This window comes from Dermacentor albipictus, chromosome 1, assembly GCF_038994185.2.
Source record: "Dermacentor albipictus isolate Rhodes 1998 colony chromosome 1, USDA_Dalb.pri_finalv2, whole genome shotgun sequence".
Taxonomy (NCBI): domain Eukaryota; kingdom Metazoa; phylum Arthropoda; class Arachnida; order Ixodida; family Ixodidae; genus Dermacentor; species Dermacentor albipictus.
Window position 1 is genome coordinate 504,639,376 of NC_091821.1, and position 16,111 is coordinate 504,655,486.

General features: G+C 45.9%; 1 protein-coding gene and 1 pseudogene across 1 annotated transcript in view; both read right to left on the bottom strand.

Moving 5' to 3' along the window:
* The window catches only part of LOC135911049 (uncharacterized), a 141,597-nt gene that overhangs the window by 66,170 nt on the left and 59,316 nt on the right, over positions 1 to 16,111 (bottom strand). The window lies entirely within an intron of this gene.
* On the bottom strand, positions 2,829 to 3,999 carry LOC139059910 (uncharacterized; annotated as a pseudogene).

Genomic DNA, 16,111 nt, shown 5'->3' on the forward strand with positions numbered 1-16,111 from the left:
TTGCCATCGACGCTCGGTGCGGAGGGAACGAAGTTAAACTCTACCGCACCAGGCGTGGGGACTGCGAGCGCTCATCTCGTGGCAAGGTGCCCGCACACCAGCCGGACACACTAACTATGCCCCAAAAGAGGTGGTTGCTTTCCTTCATGTACGGCTCTGAGCGTGCGTGACACAATCTGGTCACCAATGAGCCTGTCTCCTAGTGGCAAAGATTTAAGAAGCGCAAATGACGGAAACCTTACGCTGGCGACACACTGCAGTGCATAATATCACGTGATCGAGAAGTCTCGATTTACATGCGAGTTCAGTCGACCGAGTCAGAAGTCTCGCCCGAGATATCGCAGAACACGCTTGAGTCAAGGCAAAACAACAGAGCGCACGAACAGCACATGTGCTTTTCCGTTCTGGCATGCCTGTGAGCAGTCCAAATGATCCGTTCCACATTACTTGCGCTGTGCTTGTGGATCGGCTTGAGACGAAACATGCCTTGGGGAGACGACTTCGCTGGAGTCGACGCTACAGCTCAGTCGAATTGGCTGGTGTTTACTCTGGCGGAACAGGTCGATTTAAACCTGGCAAGCCACGCTGACCCATTGTTGTCGGGTTCGTGTAAACGTCAGTAAGCGCTGCGTGAGGTAAGCACTTGGGTGTTGAATAAGAAATGCTCTGAGCTTCGCAGCATTAGGTAGCCTTGAAACACTAACAAGCGCTGTAATCCAAACTGCTTCCTTTATTCAAGCTGCTTAAGAAGTTATAAACATATCGCGCGGGCTATACTTCCCGCCTTTAACAAAGGAACAAATTTTAATTGCTGTTGGTCAGATTAGTTGTAGCTTTCTACTGCTACAAGACAGTGGGCATCTCAACTTGCGGTTTGATGTTAAGCGGCATGACAGTACGGGTTTATTAAATTTTGTTTTCAGAATCGTCACTTACAGTTGGCAAATGGCTCTTCAAATAGACTTGCGAGAACGCGGCTACTTTGTAATCGAATAAACATTCGATTACAAAGCGTATGGTTCGCATTCGTTTATGCGAACCATACTCCTTCTTAAAAGTGCGATTGTCGCTATCCTTACCGTGTAATACACCCGCTGTGTGCGATGACTTTAGCAAAGTGTTGTGCGGCTGCATACAACTTGAACCCTTAAGAGATTTTCTTTCAACTGTTTAAAACGTGCGCTTCGTCGACTTTGTGCTGTGACAAATCCTTTGTCATTGTAGCAGTGGTGGTATTGCTCCGCGCTCAACATTAGTGTCTTGTTCCGGGATGCAGGCTTTGACGACACAAGCTAGTCACGTCTTACAGCGTCGTGGGCGTGTGCCTGTTGTGGGTGTGTCTGCTATGTTAAACGTGTTGCCACTCTTGTCATGCCATCTGGAGCTGTGTGATACGTGCATGGCCGGGCAAATATCTCTAGCATGCATCATCGAAGAAGATCTGTTTTTCTCTCTCTGCTCCTAGTTATCGTAATAGATGCTTTGGTGCCCCCTGGAGCTGCCGTGTTTTAAAGGCAGATAAAACGAGCTTTGGTTTTTTATCTTCATTAACCTCCACAGAGATACCACTAACGCTGTAATGCCCTACATTAATAAGGCAGGCAACGAACTTCACCATCGAGGGCTTCATAATTACCGGCCGTATTAATAATATTTATAAGAATGATGAGGATCAATGGTTACACAATATCAATGTTCTCTGCCTCTTTCCTGGAAGCTGACGCCTACGAATATGATGGCAATACAAGACGATTGAATGGCACCGAAGAACCGCTATTTTATTGCCCCACAGCTTCGTCTTCAACCCCCTTCTTCGTTTTGCGACATTCTGCTCCACAAGGTTGTATATGATGGGAGGCATCACGTACGCTGCAGTTTTGAAAACAGAAGTCTAACGAAGGACTAAAGCAACCTATAAAGAGACGCAAAAACACTTAAGAGGTTTCAAATTGATAGAACGTTCGAGAATACATACCAATCTCGCCTTACCGGCGGCAACACAGCCCGCTTGAATGTGGAAATAACGATAAGTATACGAGAACAATAAAGCAGTATTTCGGAAATACATAACGTGCTGATTAAATTCATATTGGCCATCTGTTGCCATAATGATGTATGTGTTGCACTAAAATAGAAGCGACTGACACGTCAAAGCAAGTAACGCGAAAGCATAAACAAGGCGCTTACCTATTTCGGTTTTCCGCATAGCCCAAGCCTTAGTTTGCGTTTTAATAAATAATTAATTAGTTTATTTATTTCTTGCTTTCTTGCCTCGCGCTCCTGTACATGTAGACGCAGGCGTAGGCTTATTGACGCTTGAGAGAGTCCTTATCGCGGTTGTGTTTGCCACGAAATTGGCTCATCGTGCTGGTTGCAACTTAAAATATTCGAACCCTATTCTCACTAGCGCGGGAAGAAAAAAAGGACTAAAAGGGGTGGGGAGGTTAGTCCTTTTGGGGTCTAACTGATTTGCCACAACCATTAGTCCTTTTGGGGACGAACTGACATGGGATGAACTGTTTCTCCCCATGCACTTACTCCTTTGGGGACTAACAGTTGCCCCTGCCCGATGGTCCTCAAGGGAGTAACGGTAATTCGTTCCGATGCTACGCAAAGGTGGAATTAATTAAATGAAGCAGTTATACCCTAATAAAAAAATTAATGAGCTGAAAAAAAAGGGCCGACGGGTAGGTAGGAATCGAACTCACGCCCTCTCGCTCACAAGTCAGGTACCCTAACCACTACACCACGCCGCTTGTTTTTTTTTTTCCTTTATTACATTGAAAAGAAAACTGAAGGTGTATTACTGAGTGGACACAACTACACACTTAAAACTCAGGCAAACACACACATGCATCCAACAAGTGCATCCAGTCTGGCGGAGGTTCCTGCACAGCGTACACACTTCTTACATACGCAGCACTTTCGCGAAAGAAGGATTTTGTAGTTCGCGGGCTTTCGGCATGGCGATCACAGAGTCTGCTTCTCCACAGGCTATATAAACCAAGCACAATGAACATGTCATAGGGAGGACCACCCGTAACCTTAAACGGTAGAAACCTAATTGAGTATGGAGTCATGTCAATGTCCTTTTTAAGCGTACGTCCTTTGGAGAATATTCCAAAAAAATACAGCATCCCTACAGTATATGAAACAGTGATCTATGGTTTCGGCACGTGGACAGAGCCGACAGTTTGTTGACCACGGCACAAAGCAACCCCTCGAATTCAACCAAGTTTTAACAGGGAGTGTTTCCGAATGTAATTTAAAGAAAAATGTTTTTACTCCAGGAGGCACACACATTTTTCGGACGCGTTTAAGTACATCCTGATAAGGTCGGTATAAACAAGGTGCACGATACAAAGGATATGGGAAAATAGGGTCAACCAGTGCCGCAGAAATTGCTTTTCGACTCGCTGTGAACACGTACTCCAGGCTGAATCTAACTTTCAAGAAAAGAAATGTGTCAACAACCTCCTTGAGAAAGCCCCAAGGAGCCTGTGGGACATCTTTGACATTTGATGACACTACTATGTTAGGAACATAATGAACTAAACGTAGTTGCAACATTTCACGCAAGAACGGATGGTCACTGTCTCGAAAGAAAAACAGGCGAGAAACAATTTGCCTGACGAAGAGGTGTACTAATCCTAGACCACCACGTTCAAGGGGGAGAAACAGATTGTCGCGCCGCATCCATTCACAGCTCGAACTCCAAATGAATGTTGCAAATACGCGATGCAGTGCCTGAAGGCGAAGTCTTGAGCAGTGCAGAACTTGGAGCACATACATAAGACGGGAGGCTAAGAAAACATTACACACTTCAGCACGAAAGAACACTGGCAAATTCCGCCCCCGCCATGAATTCACTTTACGTTGAATTTTGCCAACTTCTCCCGACCAATGAGCGTTGCTATTTCTATACTGCGAGAGAGGCACACCTAAATAACGCAGATCTTCTTTCCATTGGATTCCTGCGTAATGTGATGGCATTGTGGCCCATAACCCAAACCAAAAACCTGAGCTTTTTTCAAAGTTAACGCTTGCACCAGAGCACAAAATTCTTCTGTAATTGCAAGAGCAGTGTTTACACTCTTTTTATCGGTACAGAAAAAGGCCACGTCGTCTGCATACGCAGGAACCCGAACCTCATTAGTCAGTAATTTAAACCCTTTGAAATTTTGTTCTTTAAGAATGCCCATACAAAGTGGCTCTAAATACAAGCAGAACAGAAGCGGTGACAAGGGGCATCCTTGTCGTGCTGATGATAAAAGCCTAATCGGATCGGAGAGAGAGCCATTCACTATAAGCCGCGTTGAGCCATTAGCATAACATATCCGGACACCTCTAAGGAGCAGAGATCCGATATTTACATGCTCCACGCCGCTTGGTTGACAAGACCAGATATTTAGACAATGTTAAGCATGGGAACGCAAGTGCCGCAATATAAAAGTGACTCCGCATTTTGTGCAAGCTTTGCAGCGAGAGTCTTACGTTGAGTGTACTTGCAACCATAAGCGACTTCGAAAAGAAATCAGCCCGAGTATTCTTAGGGTGATTTAAACTAAGGCACTACGCCATGTATACGTGTATCGAGCTCAAACGGGGCACCGAAGACGACCGAGAAGGGCAATTGCTCTGTCCCTTAGCGTGTGCCGTTTAGCTACACATCGCTTCAGTTCGCAACCTCCTTGAAACGGAAGGAACTTAGGTACTATTGACAAAGAAAATCTATCCGTCTATCAATGACTTGCGCGTTTAATGTGTATCGCTCACTTATGGGGTGCGCACGGAGGGCATGCCTCTTCACATTCCAGTTTTAAGTTTCAGGTAATTTTCTCACGATGGGAGGCAACGTGCTGCTTTGCATGTAGTTCAATAGACAATGCACGAACTTCGAACCACTCACGATTTATAGACAATATCGTTTTCACCGCATCGCTCCATGACACGGACGAAAACAGCGAAGTGTCTGGGGAGTAACTGCTGCCGTTCGTCCTCCCATTGCTCTCTTTTCGAGCAGGGACTAAACACTTAGTCTCCGAAACTTGCACACAGCACGCACATTCATGCAGTTAGTCCTTTGAGGGACCAAAGCGCCCTTTTTAGGACTAACGGCGCAGTTACTCCCGTTTTCCCCGGGATTTTTCTTAGAGTGTAGCAAAAAGGTGTGGTAGAAATTCATAAAGTCCCGAAACATAAATCAGCGCCATTAAAAAATATTTAGTCTGCAAATCACTTAAGCTCATCATGCTTGTGGTACAGTTTTTGGTACGTGCTGCACTTTTTTTGCGTTGTCTGTGCACAGCTGATTATAATGAGTTGCACGTAGTGTAATGATGATTCGCAGAGGTTCACTGCGGATTGTCGCTGGAACCAACGTTAAGACAATTAGACTTGTTAAGGCCCTGTCGATGACAAGTCCCTTTGGCGAAAGTTGGCACAGGCCTTGTTCGACCACAAGTGGTGACTTCAAGCCTACACGTTCCTGCCTACCCATGTTTTGTTTGCACGCAGTGCGTGCGAGGCTACAGAAAGAAATACCTCTATGGTTGGGAATGTTGCAAGCAGCGCGCAAAAAAAAATGTAGATACGAAAACGGAGACAGCGAGGCCGAGATGCTGCCATTCGAATCGCCCAACCTCAGGTGCTTGCGAAGATAACACAAGCACAGTTAGTCTGGCGACGACGTCCCCCGCCTGTAGCCACGGAATTGCGAAAAAGACAATTTTCTACAGGGCAGGACGTAAGTGCCTGCCTGTCCGCAGATTTATTTGTCGTCGCAGTGGAAAAAGCGGCTCGAGGCGAGGGCGCCGTTCCGAAGCGACCGCACTGTGGTCTGGGGCCGCCGGCTTCCCCGCCGTGCTCCGGCCGCCACCGTCCGATGGCTTAATTGTGCGCGCTGACGCGCAGCCCTTGCACCGGCCTAAAACTGCGTGGACGCCGCCCTTGGTCGAGGGAGGAAACAAAGCCCGGGGAAGGACGCAAAGGAAGCGCGTCGTGGAAGGGAGGGCGACGCCAGCCATGAGTCACACGCGCGCCGTGAGCCTCGGTCATGCGCGGAGTGTGAAACCACGCTGCGGTATCCCCAGTTGGGCGGCCAGTGGCGCGCCGAGCACAAAGTGCGGTGAAGTGGGTCAAGCGAGATGAAGTGGCGGCACGGAACCACGTCCCAAGTGCGGCTAATTCTGCGCCGGGCGGATCCTGCCCGAACGCGCCTGGAGGCTCGCTAACACTGCTCCCCCGTGCTCTGGCACTATAACGTTATCTAATGCTGTCGATAGCTGCGTTAAAGCGGTGACTGTTCTGGCGGTAATGTTAAACAAAAAGAGCAGTCAGAAGTGAAGTCACGGGAAGAATTGTCGCGCTAATCTTTCCAACTGAGACACTCGTACTGCCTCAGTGAGTTCAACTAGCGTGTTGTGAATCCCCATTTTGAGGAGGAGGTCTGTCGAGGTCTCTTAAGTCGTAATAATAATAAATAATAAATCATTATCATAATAAATACAGCAAGATGCTCAGGGGGGAGGCCGCCCTCCCCCCTGAGTATCTTCTGGTATTTATTCCACTGAAAAGGGAATAAAATGATAGTTGCAAGTAGCGCTCTGTGGTGTGTGTCTCTTCTGTGTGTCTCGTCAAAATGTTGCGCAATCCAACCTCTAATATGTTATACCAACACGCTCAGTCGTCAACCTTGACAAATATATCGCACTGGGTCGATTACCTTTTACACCCTATGGCAGTGAGGGACTTTAGTGTTCATTCTACTGCGGATGTTTATATTCATTTCCGTATTGAACCAATTTTAACGAGAACTATGTCTTAAAATTAATTTCGCATGCTTGTTACGTTCTACGAATGTTCCCAATAAAGGTTGAAAGGAGCAGCTATAAGGTTAACCCGATGTTGATTACAGGATCACTTATATGTTGGACTCTATGCTTGCTTATTGTCCGAAAACAATTTCGTGTGCATATGGCCATATAAATTCCTCTATAGATTCTACGAATGTGCACTTAACATTCTCCATAATGTTTCACAATAATATATGCTTATATTACCTTTAACTTATATAATATGCTTATATAAAACGTTTAGTTCTTTTCGGCATATTAGAAAGGTGGGACAGTGAATAAAGGCAGAGTTGTCCGACAAGTTAGAGGCTGTGAAATACCATAGCTTTCTTTAAGTGTCACGCTGCTTCAACTGGAAAGCCTTTCTTTTCATTCAGTTTGATTTCATTTCATTTTATTTAAGGTCTTGCCTGAGGACAGAGGCTAAATGCTATAATCGCCTCAGTATAGCCTCTGCCTTCCTCGGTTCGCTACAAGTGCAATACAAAAAAAGGAATCACAAATAAAATGTCCAGAGCTGCATACAAACCAAAAATTGTGCCAAAATTAAAATGACAATCACAGTGATGCGAAAAAATGTACGTTTCTTCCCATGAGAAGAGTTACTGAAAGAAAAAAATATGTCTTAATAGTTAGCAACAAAGAAGATATATAATACACGCAATACTGCAGAAAATCAGTGTTCTAACATCGGCCTATTACGATATCACATATTGAAATAAATCGAATAATTGCAGATTACAGTAATTACCGATTCAAACGCTACGTGTATCGTGCTGGGTCATGCCGACCATGCCATGTGATGTACGCACTGTTTCGTGTCGACCGATGATCGCGTAATAAGCGCTGACAATGAATCCCGTAGCTGTATTCCTGCTCTCGAATTCCACGTTGACTGCCTCAGTCTTTTATCAGCCTGTCTGTGGCTGATAGATGGTGTCAGAAGTGGGCCCCACGTTGGAAGCAGCTGTGACGCCTCATCCGTGCCGACAATCATGGAACTGCTGAAGCCACTGCCCCATATTCTTCTAACAGGAAGCCTTCAGAAAACCTGGGAGCTGTTAAAGCAAAACATTCAACTGGACGTGCAAGCAACAGAGCCAGCGAAACCGCTGACAGAAGCTTTTAAAACCACCAGGCCCATGACTGTTGCCCGGGACGATGCACTGGAGGTCTTCAACAACCTTACCTTCACTGAAGGCGAAAACAAGCAAGACTGCAAGAGTGTGGTAAACAAATTTGAAGAGTACTGCGATAACAGCAAAACAAAGCCTAAGAAAGATACGTCTTCAGCACACCGACGCAAGACGAAGGTCAACCAGTGGAGCACTTCATACGAGACCTACGAAAGCAAGGAGGGTACTGCAACTTCAGTCTGCTTTTTGACTCGGTGATTCGCGACAAAATCGTATTTGGTACCAGGAACCGTAAACTATGGGAGAAAATGCTGAGAGAGAAGGATTTGACGCTCCAAGAGGCAGAACAAATCTGAAAAGCCGCATGGGTTGCGATCAAAGAAAATGACTCACGGCAAAGTGACGAATCAAAAGTGGACGCTATCGAAAAAGGCAGCCCACACCAGAGCCAAACCCTGAAAAACATGTTCCAGTGCTCCGAGTGCAATACAAGACACAAGCCAAGGGGGTGCCGCACCTTTGGAGAGAGAGAGAAAGAAGTTTAATGACACGAAATGCCGAGAGGTCGGCCTGAGGTATATTCCTCTAGCCAGCTACTCGGCATTGGGGGAAGGGGAAGAGGGAAAGAAAGAGGGAAGAAAGAGGTGCATGATGGGTGACGATGACGATAGAAGGAAGATGTAGAACATATGGCATGCAGTTGGGCATGCTCAAAGTCTGCAGTCCAGGCCCGTAATTTTTAAAAAGTTCAGTAATGCCTTGATGGCCTTGACACTAGACTGAGCGTCTGGCCGAGAGCCTAAAATAACATCCTCCGACAACGGTGCGCTGTCGAGACGCGTAAGGTCCTTGACCAACCTATCACGCTCTTCCACAAACTTAGGGCAGTCACAAAGCACATGACCTATAGTTTCAGTCACATTGCACACCTCACAGTGTGGAGACTCGGTGCGTCGCATGAGGTGCACGTATCCGCGCGTAAACGCTACCCCCAGCCTTAGTCTGTGCAGAAGACTGGCACAGCTTCGTTGAGTTTTTGGTGGTAGCCTAAAATTCATGGTGGGGTCCAATCTCTGGAGTCGTCTGTGGCGATTATCCGGATTGTCCCAGTGCTTTGCTGTCAATTTTCGGATGACACTGGAGAGGAGACAGGTGGCGTCCGCTCTTGAAAAAGGAATTGAAAGCAGCGACTCTCGTTCTTCGAGTGCTTTCTTCGCTTCGGCGTCGGCCAGTTCGTTGCCCTGTATACCACAGTGACTAGGGATCCACTGAAATGTGATGTGGTGGCCGTTTTCTTGCGCTAAAGTGTAGAGCTCGGCAGTTTGAAGAGCCAACACTCTATAAGCGCTTTCTTTCAACACCACTCTAAGTAGTTGAAGAGCCGATTTTGCGTCACTGAAAACTGTCCATATTTGAGGAGGCTGTCGCACAATATATTGAAGGGCCTCTCTTATTGCCACTAATTCCGTAGATGTTGTAGTCGTCTTGTTATGCAGACGAAACCGTCGAATGACCTGATGCGCAGGCACGACGAAAGCCGCACCAGACGCATACGACGAGACCGAGCCGTCTGTATACACGCTCACCGAGGAGTCATATTCTTTCGACATATATTCAAGTGATAAATGTCTGAGGCCCACGGTAGGTATTCGCGATTTTTTAGAAATTCCGGGAATAGATAGACGTACCGGTAATTTGGACATTACCCATGGAGGCATATGTGGAAAAAGCTGGAAAAACCTTTGGAAAAAGCTGCCACGCTTGCGGAGGCCGAAATCATTTCGCGGTGTGCTGCATAGAGCACGAGGTCGGCGAAATGAAATCTAAAAGTGAGGATTTCGAAATCTTGTACGTCACCGTATGCACAAACCAGAAAACGGACTGGATTGTTAAAGCCCGAGTTGAACAACAGGTTGCGTTCAAAGTGGACGCTGGTTTTCTAACTAATCTGTTACCCCTGACGGTGCACATCGGATTCCGAACACTACTACGCATGGGGCCAAGTAATTCCATTTTACGGCCCTATAGGGAAAATGCAATGAGGCAGTGCGGAGTGACAACTCAAGCGGTCATGCTCAACGATCGTAGGTGCCTCGGAGACCTCTTCGTTGCGAAGCGAAGCCAGCCCATCTTAGGTCAGGAACTGGCTGAATCCCTAGCACTACTGTCCGGTGCTGTCGATTCCGTGACCACAAACAAGGCTGCCACGGCCGTACAGGAATTTCGTCACCTCTTCGAAGGTACTGGCTGCGCGCAGCGAGACTATCGGACGGTGCTTCATGACAACGCAGTTCCGGCGGTCCATGCAGCGCGTCGCGTCCCCATGGCGTTACGGGAACCCCTGCGGAAACAACCCCGGCGTACGGAAAAGGCGAACATCCTCTGCAAAGTGGACGAACCAAGTGATTGGGCAAGTTCGCTTGTTATTGTGAGGGAAAAAAAGACAGTAGCCTCAGGCTGTGTGTGGATCCAAATAACGTAAAAGCATGCTTCAAACGCGAGCACTACCAGATACCACAATGCCAAGATATCGAGACGGAGCCGTGAGGCGCGAAATTCTTCAGTCGCCTATACTTAATAATTTCCTTAAATATTTAACACCCTTAATAATTTCCCGCGCGCAAGTCACCGCAAAGAGGAGCTTGTAATGTTTCGTATTAAAAGATGTCAACTACAGTCGAGTCTGCCATTTTTCTTTCCGTGAAAGAGTCACGTTTTGTTGCGTTTCCGCAAATGTCCCATTCTGCTATATAGAGGGTGCGTAAGAAATGAGTAGCAAGATGGTCGTACGGGGTAATTTCCCTTTTACACCCGATGGCAGTGACTGACTTTAGCGTTTCTTCTACTGATATTGATTTCCGTATTGAACCAACTTTAACGAGAACTATGTCTTAAAATCAATTTTCCGTGCCTGTGTCATTCTACAAATGTTGACAATAATGGATGAAAAGAGCAGATATAAGGTTAGCCCGACGTTGATTCTACGTTCACTTAAATTTCGGACTTTATGCTTGCTTACTGCCCGAAAATAATTTCGTGCACATTTGGCCATATAGCTTCTCGTATATATTCTGCGAATGCGCATTCAATGTTCTCCGTAAGAAGGAATGATATGTAAGATCGGCAAAAAAAATGTTATCTACAAATGCTACAACAATTAAAGAACGTGTCTTTCAAGTTACGGACTGACAAGAGCACACGAAGCGGTTTGCAACCATTGTTGCAACCATTGTTGTAAATATAATCTGTAAATAGTTTCTCGTCTTACTGACTCGTCGTTCGCGTAAGAATATCTACAGAGGTTCTACAGCTACCTTAATTCTACACAAGGAAAGCAGGCAGATACCTATAGAGAAAGGGGTCAGACAGGGATACACACTGCGTGCTTAGGAGAATTCAAGCTATTAAAATGGGAAGGCTTAGGAGTAAAGATCGACGGCAAATATATCAGCAACCTTCGGTTTGCCGATGACAGTGCTTTATTCAAAAGCAATGCAGACGAGCACAACAAATGATTGGAGACCTTAACAGAGAGAGTGTAAGAGTGGGGTTGAATATTAATGTGCAGAAGATGAAGATAATGATAAATAGCTGGGCAAAGGAAGAAGAGATCAGGATCGCCAGTCGGCCACTAGAGACTGTGAAGGAGTACGTTTACCTAGGTCAATTAATCACAGGGAACCCTGATCATGAGAAGGAAATTCACAGAAGAATAAAAATAGGTTGGATCGCATACGGCAGACATTGCCAGCTCCTCACTGGAGGCTTACCATTATTATTGAAAAGTAAGGTGTGCAATCAGTGCATTTTTCCAGTGCTGACATATGCAGCAGAGACTTGAGAACAAGTTAAGGACCGCGCAAAGAGCGATCGAACGAAGATTACTAGACATAACGTTAAGAGAGGGAAAGAGAGCGGTTTGGATCAGAGAGCGAACGGGTATAGACGATATTCTAATTGACATCAAGAGGAAAAAATCTAGCTGGGCAGGTCATGTAATGCGCCGGTTAGATAACCGTTGGACCATTAGGGTTACAGAATGGGTACCAAGAGAAGGAAAACGCAATCGAGGACGACAAAACACTAAGTGGAGCGATGAAATTAGGAAATTCGCGGGCGCTAGTTGGAATCGGTTGGCGCAGGACAGGGGTAAATGGAGATCGCAGGGAGAGGCCTTCGTCCTGCAGTGGACATAAAACAGGACGACGACGATGACGACGATGATGATGATGATGATGATAATGATGGTGGTGGTGGTGGTGGTGGTGGTGGAGGTGGTGCCCCCCCCCCCCCTCGAAAAAAAATCCTGGGTACGTGCCTGTGCCAACCCCTTTAAAAACGAGGCCTGACTAATAGTATACTTCGTTTGCTTTGAACTAGTGCTTCTTTCGAGCATCCCGTATGGGTTTTCTTCGTAGCAGTTGCTGCGATTGGGTGGACGTCTCACTTTTCCTTTCTTAATTAGCTCCCTCCACTTTGCGGGTTTCAGCAATACCATTACATGAAGGTGTCTAATTGCTAAGCTGATTTTTATTTCCTCCGTTGTAGACAGGAACCACCCTTACTATCTTTAGCCAACCTGGAAATATGTGTGTATCAAACACAAAGGTTATTGTATAAGTAAGAGTTGGTGCTATAATTCTGGCACCATACTTCACTGATTCCCCTTTTATTTCATCGTATCCTTCGGAAACGTCATTTGCAAGTTTACTAAGCAGTAGCTCCGTCTCTTGTGTGGTAACTGCCTAAAGAATATAATATTTTGCAAGGAATAAGGGGTCTTCACTGAGCGTTTACTATCTGCATCTCCACTATCATGTTTTCTAGCGTTTACGAAGTATTCATTTGCCTTATCAACTAAAGCTTCACCTGTTAATGCACAATCATTAACCGCTAATTGTTCAAGATACACTGCAGCTGTATTACTTCCAGCGATTTCATTAACTGATTGCCATACTCTTCTCGTATTAGTTTGGCAACGCGCGAATAGATTAATGTAGTAGTTCTCTTTTTTGCTTTTTTCGGATCTGAGTTAAGTTTGTTTCGCATCTTCTTGAACTCCGCGAAAATACATTCATTCTCATTTTCATCCTTATCTACGCAACATGTTGCTTGAAGCGCGATATGAGGCTTTGGTAATCGTAATAAGGACCTGTGTGTTTAGCAAGATAAGATTCTACAGATCGTGTGCCTACAGCCTAAATGACGACAAGCGTGACATCATGCTGATTCATACACATGATCACAGTGACGCAACGTAGTTTCGATCTAAATTATAAAAGAGGCGCTGCTTCTATATAAGCACATTACAACGCTCTAAGCCGAGACCACACGTACGCTTGCGGACGCGCGCGAGCTCGCGTCCGCGCACCAAGTGCCTGCCGCGCCCCGCGAGGAATAGTGGTTTGCATCCACAAGGACGCGCGGCAGCGCGCCCCCACTGGGCTCACGCATAGAGTTTCCCACAATGATTATCGCATAGAGTTTCCTACAATAATTCTTGTAGGAAACTATATGGACTATCGTATGAAGCTCTATGGGCTCACGCACAGATGCCTTGGGAGACACCGCTTCGTACCTTGTTATTGACAGTGCTTCAAACTGCTTCTATATCTATAAACGTAATTGTTATATTTTTATAGCTGTTAGATCAGCACAGAAATGAAAGAATAAATATTTCCTTGCATGATAAAAATCTGCTTCACTTATAGTTCGATGTACCGTGCCGTAGCTTCGTAGCCAGGCGCGCCAACGCGACACAGCCCAAGCGCGGGAGAATAGAGAGGAGCTGTTCCCCGATTTCACGCCATGTTTCGACGTTTAGGAGCCGTGCCGCAACGTCTGCGCATGCGTGGGCACGCGGACGCGTGCTTGCACGCGTCCGCAAGCGTACGCGTTGTCTGGGCTTTACTCGTCTGCAAACGCATACGAACAAGTTGACAGGCACAAAACAGTATGAAGGTAAAGGTTACTGATGACGCTTTATGATGTTGGTGACGAGAATCATGTTGATGGACTCAGGTGTCATATGCTTTCGTTGCCTGCGAAGCCTAGCGAAACGTCACCATTATGGAACTGTGGTATACTCTGAAGCAAACAACAGGCGTTGTTGAAGTAAGCTGAGGCACCAAGATAACATAAAGAAACTTACAGAGACAACTATTATTAGGCACGCACTTGTTAACTGTGATGTCTAGACAGCTTAGTGCGTGGCTTATAACAGGAAGCTTCAGCGTAAGCGCGCGAAGCAATCCATTTGATCGATATATCTCTGCTGCATTCGCCCAGCAGCCGCTATGTCATTTCGTCTCTCAATATTAAGACCCACGCTTTGTGAACTGAGCCATAAAACTACAAAAGGTCTGCTAGCCTTGACGATGAAGAGGAATGAACTGTAGTACGGTAGCTAGCTAGGCTAGTTGGCACGTCGGCATTGCTATTACTCACAGCTCGTGTTTCGTCTCTTTTCTGTGTCATCATCTTTAGCGCGCGCTGTAAGTAATAATAACGTAGATGAACAGGAAGCACACAAACTGTGTTCGGAAGTGGCGGCTAATTCACTAAATTCAACAGAACTGCATCTAAGAGACAGTAGTACTGTGTCTTCATTATTTTTTCCTGAAAAAGGAGGCAAAGGCACGAGAAACATGACTGATGCAATTTTTCACAATTATTAGTCTAAACAAAAACTCAGCATCCATTTGAAACGTCTGTCTCAATTTGCTCCGCCTTACCATAAATGGTCGCTAAAATACAAGTATTAGTATTGATTAGCTTTCTGTCTGGAGCAGTAAAAATCCCAATGATATTATCTACGCTAAAGACAACTTGCTAGAAAATTTGGTTTAGACTTGAGGAAGAGATTGCAGCAGAAATAGTACACACAAGCTTGCTTGTATTATTTGTAATTACAGTGTGTCCGTAACGTTCTGGTGCACTTTCGGCCGGTCACCGGAAATCAACGAAACGAGATATAAATGGCTAATCTGCACCGAATAAAAGGAAAACTCTCCAAAGTTCATACTTGTTCCGTGCAGCTCCATTTGTTGCCCTACACACATCTAAACAATACTGAAGTTCTTCCCACAAGGACGTCTGGCGCAACACAGTGAATAACGCCCGTGATTGCCGTTGTTAAACGATTAAATGGCGGCGCTTCGTTGTACACGCGACGATATTCACGTTGCACTTTGGTCGCGGATTGGAATTTAGCTATCCGCAGAACACACTGAACCTTGCTCTGTATGCCGTCCACATCTTGACTGGTCTCTGGACTGGACATCTTGACTGGGCTGATCCGCTGCTGAGCAGCTCGTGGTGCTGAGTCACCACCTGTGTGAGCACACCCTTACGTATATTATACGGAAACTTAGAGAGTTTTCTTTTTATCTAGTGAAGATTTCCCATTTCTATCTTGTTTTGTTGATTTCCTGTGACCGGTCAAATGTGCACCATCACTTTACGGAAACATTGTATTAGTGCTTGTGTATTACGTCCCACAACTTGGAATTACTCGACAATTTCGATTACACCACAAGTCAACATCTACGGCTGCAGAGCTTGCGGGAATACGGGAGGCTGTCCGTTTTATGAGAACGCAGACACCTCATAAATGGACGGAATTGTGCGATGCTACAGACGCTAAAATGCTTTTTAAACAAAGCATCATACTACCTGCTCGTGCTGGAAATCGCCAAACTTCATCACAGTGCCCAGTTAAATGGCCACGTGATCATCTTTCAATGGGTGCCTAGTCATTGTGGTGTGAATGGCAATGAACTCGCTGACAGTGACGCAAGATCGGCCTTCTCTTCCTCTGACGAAGTACAGATTGCCTACTCGCGGCCTGACACCAACTCCATGATCAAGGCACTCATGCAGGACCTTGCAATGGCGCGCATTGCCCACGATGACAACATTCACATACGCCTACATATGATCGACTCATACGGTAAATTCTGTTTGCTCCCGAAGCTTACACGGAGCAAAACGTCATTGCTACACAGGATACGGCTCGGCGTTGCTTTCACCCGTCGCTACGCGCTCCTCATCGGCCAATCGAACGGCCCTGATTGGAGCATATACTGTGCGATTGCACAGCATATATGCTGGAGCGAAAGA